Here is a 13,555-nt window from a genome sequence, read left to right as displayed (position 1 = left end):
AAAACAACAAATTTCATGACCTATGCCAGTGATACTAAAACTGATTCTGATTCTGAAAAACCTCTGTCTCTCTCCTCCCCAGATATATCCAAACCCATTCACTCAACCAGGGACATCTATCAGCCTTCAGCTTTTATCCACGACACCGTGTCATTTCCCTCCTTGTTAACACTGTAAAACTCTCCAAGACATGCAAGTGCAATAATAATACTTTCCAAAATTCCTACACATAGAAACTAAAATGAAATGGAATGGAAAATAAATCAATATGTTTAACTCCTGGATCATGGGGGCAAAGATATCCACCTGAAAGGGAAAAGGGCACATTCAAAGGCAATAAGTGGGAAACACTGTTTTTTGTAACATCCTAACCACCTTGATGTTGCTGATACTTAGGTAATTTAATTCAACATGCTCCTCCCTGAATAAGACATTGGTCTGATCACACTTGGAGTATTGTGAGCAGTTTTGGGCCCCTTATCTAAGAAAAGTGTGCTGCCATTGGAGAGGGCCCAGGAGAGGTTTCCGAGAATGAAAGGGTTAACGTATGAGGAACATTTAATGGCTCCATTTAATGGAACATTTAATGTACTTGCTGGAGTTTAGAAGAATGAGGGAGGATCTCATTGAACCCTATCAAATATTTAAAGGCCTAGATAAGGTTGATAAAGGCCTAGGTAAGATCGATGTGGAGAGGATGCTAACATATGAAGAGCATCTGGGTCTGTACTCACTGGAGTCTAGGAGAATGACGGGGGAGATCTCATTGAAACCTATTCAATATTTAAAGACTGAGATAGTCTAGTACCAGAGGGCACAGCCTCAGAAGAGAGGGATGTTCATTTAGAACAGAGATGGGAAGTAATCTCTTTAGCCAGAGGGTGGTAAATGTGTGGAATTCTTTGCCATGGACAAGTCATTGGGTATATTTAAAGTGAAGGTTGATAAGTTCTCTATTATCCAGGGCCTCAAAGTGTACAGACAGAAAGCAAGAGAATGGGGTTGAGAGGTATATTAAATCAGCCATGATGGAATAGTGGGGCAGACGATGGGCTGAATGGCCTAATTCACCTCCTATGTCATATGAGCCAATACACATTAATCAGGATTTCACTCTTCTGTAACTTGGGAGTCCATTCAGCCTACGGAGCCTGTACTTGTGTTGAGTGCAATCCGATTTTCACACGTTTCCTGGTACCTCATGCTCTCCCCAGTCCTTTAACACAGAACATTACAGCACAGTACAGACGCTTCCATCGACGACGTTATGCCGACCTTTTAACTGACTCTAAGATCAATCTATCCCTTCCCTCCTACATAGCCCTCCATTTTTCTATCATCGATGCGCCTCTCTACGAGTCTCTTAAATGCCCCTAATGGATCTGCCTCTAAAACTCAACCTCTGGGAGTGTGTTCCACACACCCACCACCTCCGACAACTCCCCAATACTCTCCTCCAATCACCTTAACATTATGCCTCTTTGTATTTGCCTTTTCTGTCCTGGGGGAGAAAGTCTCTGGCGATCCACTCGATTTATGCCTCTGCTCATCTTGTACACCTCTGGCGAGTCATGTTACCACCCAGCCTATAGAGCCTGCATTGGGCTGAGTGCAATGTTCCCCCGTATTCGCCCGTAACTCCCTCTCTCTCTCTCTCTCTGCTGCCTGTGAGCATCCCCATTCATAGGCCCTGCAACCAGAATTCCCCATCACCTGTGTCTGGATCCCATGGCAGCATTTCGACTTTTCCCATCACTAAATGTGGCAAATCTTCAAATCAGACCCAAAGACATAGGAGCCAAAGTAGGTCATTTGGCCCATCAAGTGTGCTCTGCCATTTCATCATGGGTGTTTAATTATCCTTCTCAATCCCATTCTTCTGCCTTCTCCCCGTAACCTTTGACTCGCTGACTAATCCAGAACCTGTCAACCTCCGCTTTAAATGTACTCAATGACTCGTCCTCCACAGCGGGCCACGGCAACCTAAGGTTTAAAAAGTAAATCAAAACTGTGCCCTAGAGTACATACAAGTTTAAAATGGAAATGCAAGAGATCTGGAATCACCAGAGTAACTCAATTTCATCAAAGCATAAGTATTTCCAAAGATGTTAGATACCCATCTCAGAGGCAGTGCTGTTATAATAAGGACACAGTTTCTCCACCTGCAAGAGGAAATCCACAAATCTACTCCATATACATTCAGTGGCCACATTATTAGAGACCTCCCGTACCTAATAAAGTGGACAATGAGTGTAAGTTCATGGTCTTCTGCTGCTGTCGTCCCTCCACTTCACGGTTCAATGTGTTGTGCATTCAGAGATGCTCTTCTACACACCACTGTTGTAACATGTGGTTATTTGGGTTATTGTCACCTTCCTATCAGCTTGAACCAGTCTGGCCATTCTCCTCTGCTGCCTCTCATTAACAAGGCATTTTCACTCATAGAACTGCCACTCACTGGATGTTTTTTTGTTTTTCACACCATTCTCTGCAAATTCTAGAGATTGTTGTGAGATCAGCAGTTTCTGAGATACTCATATCACAGCGTCTGGCACCAACAATCATTCCGCGGTGAAAGTAATTTAATCACGTTTTTTCCCCATTCTGATGTTTCGTCCGAACAACAATTGGACCTTTTGACCATGCCTGCATGCTTTTATGCATTGAGTTGCTGCCACGTGATTGGCTGATTTGTATTGATGAGGTGTACAGGTGACCACTAATAAAGTGACCACTGAGTGTATGTGGATGGTAATGGGCAGGAAACTGAAATTATTACACTTCTGAGACATTAAAATGTTACAACACTACAGATTACAAAATATTAAAAACATTCTATGAGACCATTCAAGTTGTACACTGAGCATTCATGTAATTGAAGACACAATATTCCACAGATGAGATTTAAAATCTAACAAAATAAAAACAGGCAAGTCTTGGTCCTTTGGGCAGACTGCTCCAGTAATAAAAGACTTCACATCAGTAAGACACAAGGTGTGGGCTCTGAAAAACAGGAAAAGCATCATATAGTTGGATTCTGATATTTAAATCCAGTGTTCCTTCAGAAGTCAAGAAGCAGACACTGAACTAGTTGCTTCACAATCATTTTATAAAGTGTTGATAGAACAAAGGAAAGTTGGACAATAATACAGGTCGACTAAGCAAAGAGAGACAAAGAAACAAGGTGGTGTTTACTAGAGAACAGCCACTGTCAGACCCACAAATAAGGAAAACTTATAGATAAGAGTTAACCATTTAGAAAATCATTCGTATAATACAGTGCAAAGAAGCTTCCAGAGCTTTCCAGAATTATACTTTGTGTAACTACTAGAGGCATACTAAACTTCCTCATACATACAAGCAGATAATTAATTGCTATCCAGCAAAGAAAATAACAATTTAACAGTCTAATCTACGTTTGTAAGATTTAAACAGTCAGATCCTACAATGTACACGTGTTATGGAATTATCTGTTAAAGGTAACAGTGAAGGGATGTGTATAGATAATTACACACAACAGAACACCAACTCAGAGCTAAATGCTATTGACTGACAGTAGGCCTCAGTATTTCAAACATTGCCACTGGATTCTGTGCTGCTGGTCTTATGCCAGAGTTGCACATAATAACTAAAGGCATTTTCAAGAACAAGCTCTTAATCAAAAGGTTAAAAGTAAAAAAAGTTCACAAACAGGCAATTCTTAGCAATTTGAATTTTTGAAGTCATGAGGCCATAAAACATAGGAGCAGAATTAGGCCATTCAGCTCATCGAGTCTGCTCTGCCATTCCACCATGGCTGATTTATATTCCTCTCAAACCCATTCTTCTGCCTTCTCCCCATAACCCTTCCTAATCAAGAACCTATCAGATGCTGTTTTAAATATACACAATGACTTGGCCTCCATAGATGTCTGTGGCATTAGAAAAAGATTACGATACAGTTTAAAAACAGAATCGTGACTATTAACAAGTTAATGATTTTACTTCATTTCAGGTAATCCCATTGTGAACTATCTCCTCTGTAGGCTTCAGCCTGTCCTACATGCCTACACTGCTCCCTGACGGTTCAGGGACCTGTCGATCATCAAAACTTCACCTCTCCTTGAACACATTGGGCCAAACTCATAACACCACAAGACGTAGGAGAATTAGGCCATTCAGCCCATCGAGTTTGCTCTGCCATTCTATCATGGCTGATTTATTATCCCTCTCAACCCCATTCTCCTGCCTATCTCCGTAACCTTTGATGCCCTGAGTAATCAAGAACCTACCAACATCCGCTTTTAATATACTCAATGACTTGTACTCCACAGCCATCCGTGGCAATGAATTCCACAGATTCACCATCCGCTGGCTAAAGAGATTTCTCCTCAGTTCTGTTCTAAATGGATGTCCCTCTGTTCTGCAGTTGTGTCCTCTGGTCCTAGACTCACCAACTAGGAAAGATCCTCTCCACATCCACACTATCTAGGACCTTCAATATTTGATAGGTTTCAATGAGATACCCCCCACCATTCTTCTAAACTCCAGTCAGTACAGGGTCAGAGCCATTAAACACTCCTCATATGTTAACCCTTTCATTCCTGTGATAATTCCCATGAACCTCCTCTGGACCCTCTCCAATGCCAACACATTTTTTCTCAGATAAGGGGCCCAAAACTGCTCACCATATTCCAAGTGCAGTTCAATGACTTAAAAAGCCTCTGCATTACATCCTTGCTTTTATATTCGAGTCCACCTGAAACGAATGCTAACATTGCATTTGCTTTTCTCACCCTCGACTCAACCTGCAAGCTAAACGCCTGGACGGGTCCCAGGTAGAGACCTGGTGCTCATCACCACCTTGCACTAGGAACCAGGACACAGAGGTCAGAGTAGAGCTGAAGCCCATTTTGAGAAGGCAGCTCTCTGGATATCATGGCAAACAGTAGCCACAATTCTTTGTGTCATAAAGCAGGCTTAGAATTGTTTACTGATCTTGCTTCAGATCCTTGCCCCCTTGCGTTTCCCCTAATCTGAACTAAGATAATCTGATAGAGGTTTATAAGATTATGAGAGGAACAGACCAAGCACACAGACAGTATTTTTTTCCCAGGGTTGAAATTTCTAATACCAGAGGGAGTGCATTTAGGGCGAGAGGCGTTAATTTTAAAGGAGAAATGCGGGGCAAGTTGTTTTCCACGGGGAGTGGTGAGTACTTGGAACGCTCTGCCTGGGGTGGTGGTAGAGGCTGATGGATTATGGACTTTTAAGGGATGTTTAGATAGGTACATGAATGTGAGGAAAATGGAAGGATATGGACATAGTGTAGGCAGAAGAGGTTAGTTTAGTTAGGCATTTGGTTACGAATTTGACTGGTTTGGCACAACATTGTAGACCGGAGGGCCTGTTCCTGTGCTGCACTGTTCGATGTTCTGAAGGGGTTACCAGGGCAACACCCACTTGCACTTCTTCTGCAATCACTTGAACAGTACAGGCCCTTCAGCCCACGATGTTGTGCTGACCTTTTAACCTACTCCAAGATCAATCTAACCCTTCCCTCACACATAATCCTCCATTTTTCTATCATCCATGTGCCTATCTAAAAGCTTCTTAAATTATGTACCTCTACCACCAACCCCGGCAGGGCATCCCACACACCCACCACTCTGCGTAAAAAAAAAGCTTACCTCTGTCATCCCCCCAAACTCCAATCACCAGAATCGGAATCAGATTTATTATTACTGACAAACTGCCTGTTGTAAAAGTTAACTTTCTGCGGCAGCAGGACAGTGCAATACATAAAATATATGATAAATTATCATAAGAAAAATATACAAAGATAAATAAGTAGTGCAAAGAGAGCAAAAAAAATATTGAGGTAGTGTCCATGGGTTCATTGTCTGTTCAAAAATCTGATGGCGGAGGCGAAGAACTGTTCCTGGAAGGCTGGGTGTGTGCCTTCATGCTCGTGGTAGTAATGAGAAGAGGGCACGTAGCGAGTACCAAGTGGGGAGGGGGTCCTTGACGTTGGATGCCTTTTGAAGATGTCCCTGATGCTAACAAGGTTAATATCCACGATGGAGCTGGCTGAGTTTACAACCCTCTGCCGTTTCTTCCCTTGAAAAGTCTCTGGCTGTCCAATCAATCTATGCCTCTTATCATCTTGTACAGCTTTATCAAGTCACCTCTCATCCTCCGTTACTCCAAAGGGAAAAGTCATAACTTGCTCAACCTGTCCTCATAATCCAGGCAGTATCCTGGTAAATCTCCCCTGAACCTTCTCTAAAGCTTCCATGTCCTTCTTGTAACAATGAGGTGACCAGAAATGAACATGATATTCCAGGGATTTATAGAGTTGTAACGTTACCTCACGGTTCTTGGACCGAATTGTCCCGACTAATGAAGGCCAACGCACCATATGCCAACTTAATCACCCTGTCAACATGCTGCAACAAGACCCTGCTGTTCCTCCACACCGCTAAGAATCCTGCTATTGACCTGTACTCTGCCCTGGAATTTGACCTTTCGAAGTGAAACTCTTCAGTTTTTTCAGGATTGATGTCCGTGCAACAGGAGGATTGAGTACGAGCTTAGAGTTCGGCATCCGGTCATTGTCTGGGGGGTCAAAACCAAAGATCTAATCCCAAAAGATCCACAGGATCCCTGGAGGCTGAAGACTGGAGGCTGGAGACCCTATCCTGGAGTGGGATGATTCCCCGTGTGTGCGTTGGAAGGGGGCTTGTTTTGCTGTTGTTGTTTTGTTGTTTGTTGTGTTCTGCCGAGCATTGTGGGCATGACAGTCTGGCACTGGAAGGTGTGGCAATACTTGTGGGCTGCCCCCAGCACGTGGTGTTGGTTGTTAAGGCCAATACGCATTTCACAGTGTTGGATTCTGATGTTTTCAATTGGAAGTCAGGAAAGACCCATAAAACCAATGGCTTCTCAGTAATTTTACTAAGTGCGAATCGAACGAAGAGAATTGAAAACCTGGAGCTGCAAATGGCCAGCAGCTAAGAACACAGAGATCAGAAGGAATAAAGATGGCAGGACCACGTGTTTTGTCCTTCTTATACCACATGGATAAGAAACATTCTATTCAAATTTATAGGTAGGGGCTAACCACTCAGATAGCCCCTGTTCAAATAATGCAGTACTATAGAACTTTTCAGAGTAATACGAGAACTGTAACCACTAGGGGACACACTGAACAATTGCATATTCATACAGTGACCACTAGGAAACATACTAAACAGTTATGTGTGTGTATATATATGTAGCTATATAAGGTACAAAACAGGTAATTAATTATTAAGCTACAAAGAAATTAACAATTAAGCGGTCTAATCCAACAACTATAGGTTTCCATGTAGGTGATAAATAAATCCAAATGTGACACGGACACAGTATGGGTAACCCTAGGTAATTTCTAAAGTAGGTACATGTTCAGCACAGCATTGTGGGCCAAAGGGCCTGTATTGTGCTGTAGGTTTTCTATGTTTGAGGCCAATGTTCAGACTGTGTAATTCATAGTTTATAGAGCATTAGAAATGGAGGGCAAGGGAGAGACAAGCCATGCCATCACATAACTAAGTAATGAACAGGGAAGGGAATTTACAATTTAAAAACTTAGCAATACTTACATCATCGCCCTGGCGACGGAACTTCTGTGCTGAGGATTCCCCGGAATCAGCAGCACCGCTGTCATTTTCCAGACCACGCTTGGCCGTCAATGGTCCACTTGAACAACTTTGAACCAGGTCTGGGTAAAAGGACAATGTTGGGGGGGGAAAGAGAAGAAAACATCAGAAAAATGGAGAAAATTGATCACTGATTTTAGGGCAATGAGTAACCTTGAGGTTAGTGCGATGATATTACAGCTAAGGTGTCGGAGTTCAGAGTTCAATCCTGGGGTTCTCTGTGAGGAGTCAATTCACGTCTTTCACATGGGTTTCCTCCAGGTGCTCTGGTTTCCTCCCAGAGTCCAAAGACATACCAGTTGGTCGGTTAAATGGTCAGGGTAAATTGTCCTGTGGCTGGGCAGCACGGCTCGAAAGGCTGGAAAGGCCTGGTCCACACCGTATCTCTAAATAAATACGGGGCAGATGTAGAAAGGACATAACACTTTGTTTTATACCCTGGGTGTCTTGGCCTTTGCACAGCCAGGCATTTGGTCATCCCTCAGCGTTAGTGGAAGTCAGCATTAATAGTGCAATGCCGAGAATGGTTGAGCAAGATGAGGTACTTGAAATCACCGGCTAACTACATCCAACATCAAGGACACCCACCACCCAGGTTATGCTCTCTTCTCACTGCTGTCATCAGGAAGAAGATACAGGAGCCTCAGGACTCACACCACCATGTCCAGGTACGGTTACCAACCCTCAACCATCAGGCTCCTGAACCAGTGTGGATAACTTCACTCACCTCAACTCTGAACTGATTCCACAACCTACAGATTCACTTTCAAGGACTCGACAGCTCATGTCTCAGTCTTACTTAATTACTTTTTAACTTATTATTATTATTTTGTGTTTACACACGTTGTCTTCCTTTGCACATTGATTATCAGTCTTTCTGCACAGACTTCCATTGATTCTTTTGAGTTTCTTTGTACCTACTGTGAACGCCCACAAGAAAATGAATGTCAGGGTTGTACAAACACGTATTTTGATAATAAATTACTTTGAACTTTGAACTGTATTGGTGCTTGTGCTAATGTAGGAAATTCGGTGATTGGTTAATGCTCACAAATTCTCACCAACAGCAATGTTTTGTTGAGATGAGCACTGCCCAGGCAGCTGTGGGGGTGATGGTAGTGTCCATCGCCTCAGTATCGTAGGTCTCTGTACCCTTAAGCAGACAACGTCATTTTCCTCAGTACTGCACTCTAGGACCAGCTTAACCTTACGGCCAAATCTCCAGATCTGCACGAACCTGCAGCCCTCTGAAATGGGGATGTAATTGGTATGTCACTAAAGACTCCAGGAAATTTCTACAGATATGCCATGGGGGAGGGGGCATTCCAACTGGTTACATCACCGTCTGGAATGGAGGGTCCACTGCACAGGATCGGGAAACGCTGCAGAAAGTTGTAAACTCGGTCCGCTCCATCATCAGCACCTTCAATAGTTGATGTGTTGAAAAGGCAGCGTCCATCATTCAGGGCCCCCGTCACCCAGGACGTGCCCTCTTCTCATTGCTGCCATCAGGGAGGAGGTACAGGAGCCTGAAGACACACACTCAACGATTCAGGATCAATTTCAGCAGATTTCTGAATGGACAATGAACCCTTGTACACCACCTCAACATTTTTTGCTCTCTTTTTAGCACTAGTTATTTAAATTACATATATATATATATAGTAGTCGCGCGCAAACGGGCTACTAAAGAAACACACGGAGGCAGAGAGAGCTGAACTCAGAATGCCTTTACTGATTCAAAATCACGCGCTTAAATCTCCCCTCCCATGGGCTCCTGTGACCCGCGGGGCGGACGTGACATCAGACTGTCCCCGGAGCGGGTAGTTCCAAACACGCTACCGTGTGTCTGTCTGCGGTTCCCAATGGCGGTTCGAGTCCTGCATGTGATGCCGCCACAATATATAATTTATATTAATATAAGTGTAGATATAGGAGGGGGGATGTTGGCCATTCGGCCCATTGAGTCTGCTCCACCATTCCATCATAGCTGATTTATTATCCCTCTCAACACCATTCCACTCTCTTCTCCCATGACTTGTGGCGCCCTGATTAATTAAAAACCTATCAACCTCTGCTTTAATTATACCCAATGACGTGTCCTCCACAGTCGTCTGTGGCACGAATTCCACAGATGCACCACCCTCTGGCTAAAAGAGATTCCTTCTCACCTCTGTTCAAAATGGACATTCCTCTATTCTGGGGGTTCCCAGACCCCTCAGTTAATGGTAGAGGTGCATGACATTAAAAGAGCTGGGAACCTCTGCCCTATTCTGTGCCTGTGCCCTCTGGTCCTAGACTCACCCATGGTAGGAAATATCCTCTCTACGTCCATTCTATCTCAGCCTTTTAGTATTTGATCTGTTTCAACGAGATCCTCCCTCATTCTTCTAAACTCCAGTGAGTACAGGCTCACAGCCATTAAACGTTCTTCATACATTAACCGCTTCATTCCCAGAATCATTCTTGTGAACTTCCTCTGGACCCTCTGCAACACCTGCACATCTTTTCTCAGGCAAGGGGCCCAAAACGGCTCACCGTACTTCGTGTGTTCTGACCAATGGCTTATGAAGCCTCAGCATCACATCCTCGCTCTTATATTCTAGGTAATACCTGTATAATAACGCGGTAACGATCCACAGTGTTTTCTACCTGGGGTGCGCTGGCAGGTCAATTCCCACTTCGGGACCTTGTGCACAAAAGCCTGGGCTCACACACCAGTGCATCACTAAGAGGGCGCCGCCTTTCAGATAAACCACGGCTATCTTGCTGAGCAAGAGATCACATGACACTGTGTCAAAATAAGAACTAGTCCATGGTGCTCCAGTCAATAGTTATTCCTCAACAGTTTCCAGCAGCACTGCATGGCAATTGCCATATTGCATTAAATATGCATGTATTTATATGCAAATATATGCAATATGCAAAATACATGGGGAATCTGTCATGCACAAAATGGCTGTACTTCCCACAATGTAACAATTACTATACATTAAAAAAATGGAATCACCTGGCTGTAAAGCGCTGTAATAGCTGAAACATGCATTATTAATACACATCTACCTTCAAGCTGCAAAGGTATAGCTTCAAAAACCCTAGTTTGCATACATTTTTGCGTTTGACTCTCCCCTCAGGCAGCTCTTGGGGAATAAAGGTAACTTGCCTTCCACTCAGGTATGAGGATTCTGAGGTGTCAGATAAGGCTAATGTGGAACCCACAAACTATGTACCAGGTGAGGCAGAATGTACTTGATGGGGCAGACAGGTGGGTAGTTTCACCATTTTCATCGATGTGTTGCTGACCCATGTGCTCATGACAAGGACACAGCCACAGTCGATGAGATCTTTGATGCTCCTTCTGGCTGGAATTAAACGCTTCTTTCTGAAGTTCGCCTGAATGCTAGGCTCTCAGTGAGGCCTTATCATTCGGGCAAATATTAGTTTTATTTGTCACATGTACTTTGAAACATACAGTGAAGTGCGTTGTTTCTGTCAAAACAAATCTGTGAGGATTGTACTGGGGCAATCTGCTAGTGCCGCCAACATAGCATACCCACATCTCAGTGCCCTAACCCAGAGGCCTCTGGAAAGCAGGAAGAAACTGAGGAAACCCTAGCGACCACAGAGTGAACGTATAAACTGCTTACAGACAGAGTCAGAATCGAGTTCATTATTGCTAACGTATGCCACAAAATATGGTGTTTTGCAGCAACAGTACAGTGCAATTTGTAAAATATACTACAAATTACAATTAGGAGTATATATAAATTAAATAAGCAGAACAAGATGGTGAGCTAGTATCCATGGGCTCGTTGTCCATTCAGAATTCTGATGGCAGACTGCCGGGAATATTGAGCGTGTGTCTTCGGACTCCTGTAGCTCCCTACTGGTGGTAGCAAGGAGAAGGGGGTACGTCCTGGGCAATGGGGCCCCTCGTGAGCCCCACCATTTGAAGATGATGTCAGTGGTGGGGAGGCCAGTGCCCATGATGGAACAATTAGTAAATTTATAGTTGGCATCTGCACCAATTTATTTTCCCCACAGTTCTCCCAGTGTGTTTCCATAGTGTGTCTCATTGTTCTGATCATCTCGTCATTTCCATGAGCTACAGTAACACACACAAAATGGTGGGGGAACTCAGGAGGTCACTCAGGGAAATGAATAAACAGCCGACATTTTGGGCTGTGACCCTACATCAGGACTGAAAAGGAAGGGGGAAGAAGTCAGAATAAAAGGGTGGAGGAGGGGAAGGAGTACAGGCTGGCAGGTGATAGGTGAGACCAGGTGAGGGGGAAGGTGAGTGGGAGGGGAGGGGGGGGTGAAGTAAGAAGCTGGGAGTTGATAGGTGGAAAAGGAAAAGAGCTGGAGAAGAAGGAGTGTGATAGGACAGGAGAGCGGACCATGGGTGAAATGGAAGGAGGAGAGGCACCAGGGGAAGGTGATAGGCAGGTACGGAGAAGAGAAGAGGTGAGACAACCTGAAGAAGGGTCTTGGCTTGAGACATCGACTGCTTATTCCCCTCCATAGATGCTGCCTGGCTTGCTGAGATTTTCCAGCATTTCATGCATGGCTCTGGATTTCCAGCATCTGCCGAGCCTCTGGTGTTTACCATGTACTGTAACAGCAGCACTTTCGTTTTTTTTATTTTTGCTCCAAGATAGCGGAACCTTCAGGCTCACCTGTGTTCTCAGGTACTTGCTCTCCCAAAGTGTACATCATTCCTCCATTTCCAGTTTGGCTGGAAGGCACAGATGCAAGCAGACCTATTAAAATTGTAAAAAAATGTTAACATTTAAATAAAGTACAAAGAAAATCCCAAGGCGTCAATATCAAGTTCAATCTCATGTTCAATTATCATTCAACCATACATGAATACAACCAAATGAAGCAGCATTCCTTTGGGGCCAAGGTGCAAAGCACATTACCAACAGCACACTGCACACTGAACAAATAGCACAGATGGTTACAATATCAGAAAAACATAAAGTCACAAAGTAAAAAACAAATTTGTACAAAATTCCCTAACCTACCATTTGAAACTGTTTCTCAAATTATTCAAGTATAAACTGTAAATTAGTTTCATTAAAGAGTAGCTTTATTTGTCACATGTATATTGAAACATACAGTGAAATGAAAGTCGTTTGGATCAAATCAAATCAGTGAGGCTGTGCTGGGGGCAGCCCACAAGTGTCTACGTGGCATGCCCACAGCACATTAACCCTAATTCGTACATCTTTGGAATGTGGGAGGAGCTTGGAGCACCCTGGGAGAGCGTACAAACTCCTTACAGACCGTGGCAGGAAATCGAACCCCGATCTCATAGTCAGTGCTGTAGAGAAGGTATATTCTTTAGTTTTTACTGACAAATGTTTAATCTTAATTTTTCTTTCTGGATTATAAAGATTGCAGCTTTTGTGAGATTACGTTGATTGGGATACTGTAGAAGATGGCAGAGCATCTTTTTATTCAAGATTTCAGAATTTAATATAGTGGATTCCAACTAATTGGACTATTGGTTAATCGGGGCAGCTGATTATTTGAGACAAAACTTAAAGTACAAAAACTAATTGAGAAAATAATTGAGATTCCCTTTGTTTATTTGGGACATTATGCCATTTAATTGGTGCAGGAGATTGTTGCTAACTAGCATCAGACGCATGCACTGGTGTGTACACTGTACCTACAGCAAACAGGTTTTAAATAGCCTCCAGTTGCATGTGTTCGTGTTGAAAAAGCAGTGACTTTTGTCACTAGTATTTGTAGTAAGACAACTCAGGATGGTTTTGCTCATTGTGGTTTCAAGATTTCATCATTGGAAATGCCAAAAATGGATGGCAGTGAAAATGAAATGATTTCACTACTTAAACAAGCTAGGA

The 13,555-nt window shown here is 43.4% G+C and overlaps 1 long non-coding RNA gene across 2 annotated transcripts; it reads right to left on the bottom strand.

Moving 5' to 3' along the window:
- Positions 1–7,660: 7,660 nt before the first annotated feature.
- LOC140195260 (uncharacterized) lies at positions 7,661–12,448 on the bottom strand. 2 transcript variants are annotated; one of them, XR_011885399.1, is made up of 3 exons: positions 12,359–12,448; positions 10,332–10,448; positions 7,661–7,741 (listed from the first exon to the last, which is right to left on the bottom strand). It is a non-coding gene; the product is annotated as an uncharacterized lncRNA (long non-coding RNA). The 2 variants fall into 2 exon arrangements; XR_011885400.1 differs by having other exon boundaries at positions 10,332–10,444; positions 12,359–12,443.
- Between the last annotated feature and the right edge of the window lie 1,107 nt (positions 12,449–13,555).

This window comes from Mobula birostris, chromosome 3 (assembly GCF_030028105.1).
Source record: "Mobula birostris isolate sMobBir1 chromosome 3, sMobBir1.hap1, whole genome shotgun sequence".
Taxonomy (NCBI): Eukaryota; Metazoa; Chordata; class Chondrichthyes; order Myliobatiformes; family Myliobatidae; genus Mobula; species Mobula birostris.
This window is presented reverse-complemented; position numbering and strand designations above follow the sequence as displayed.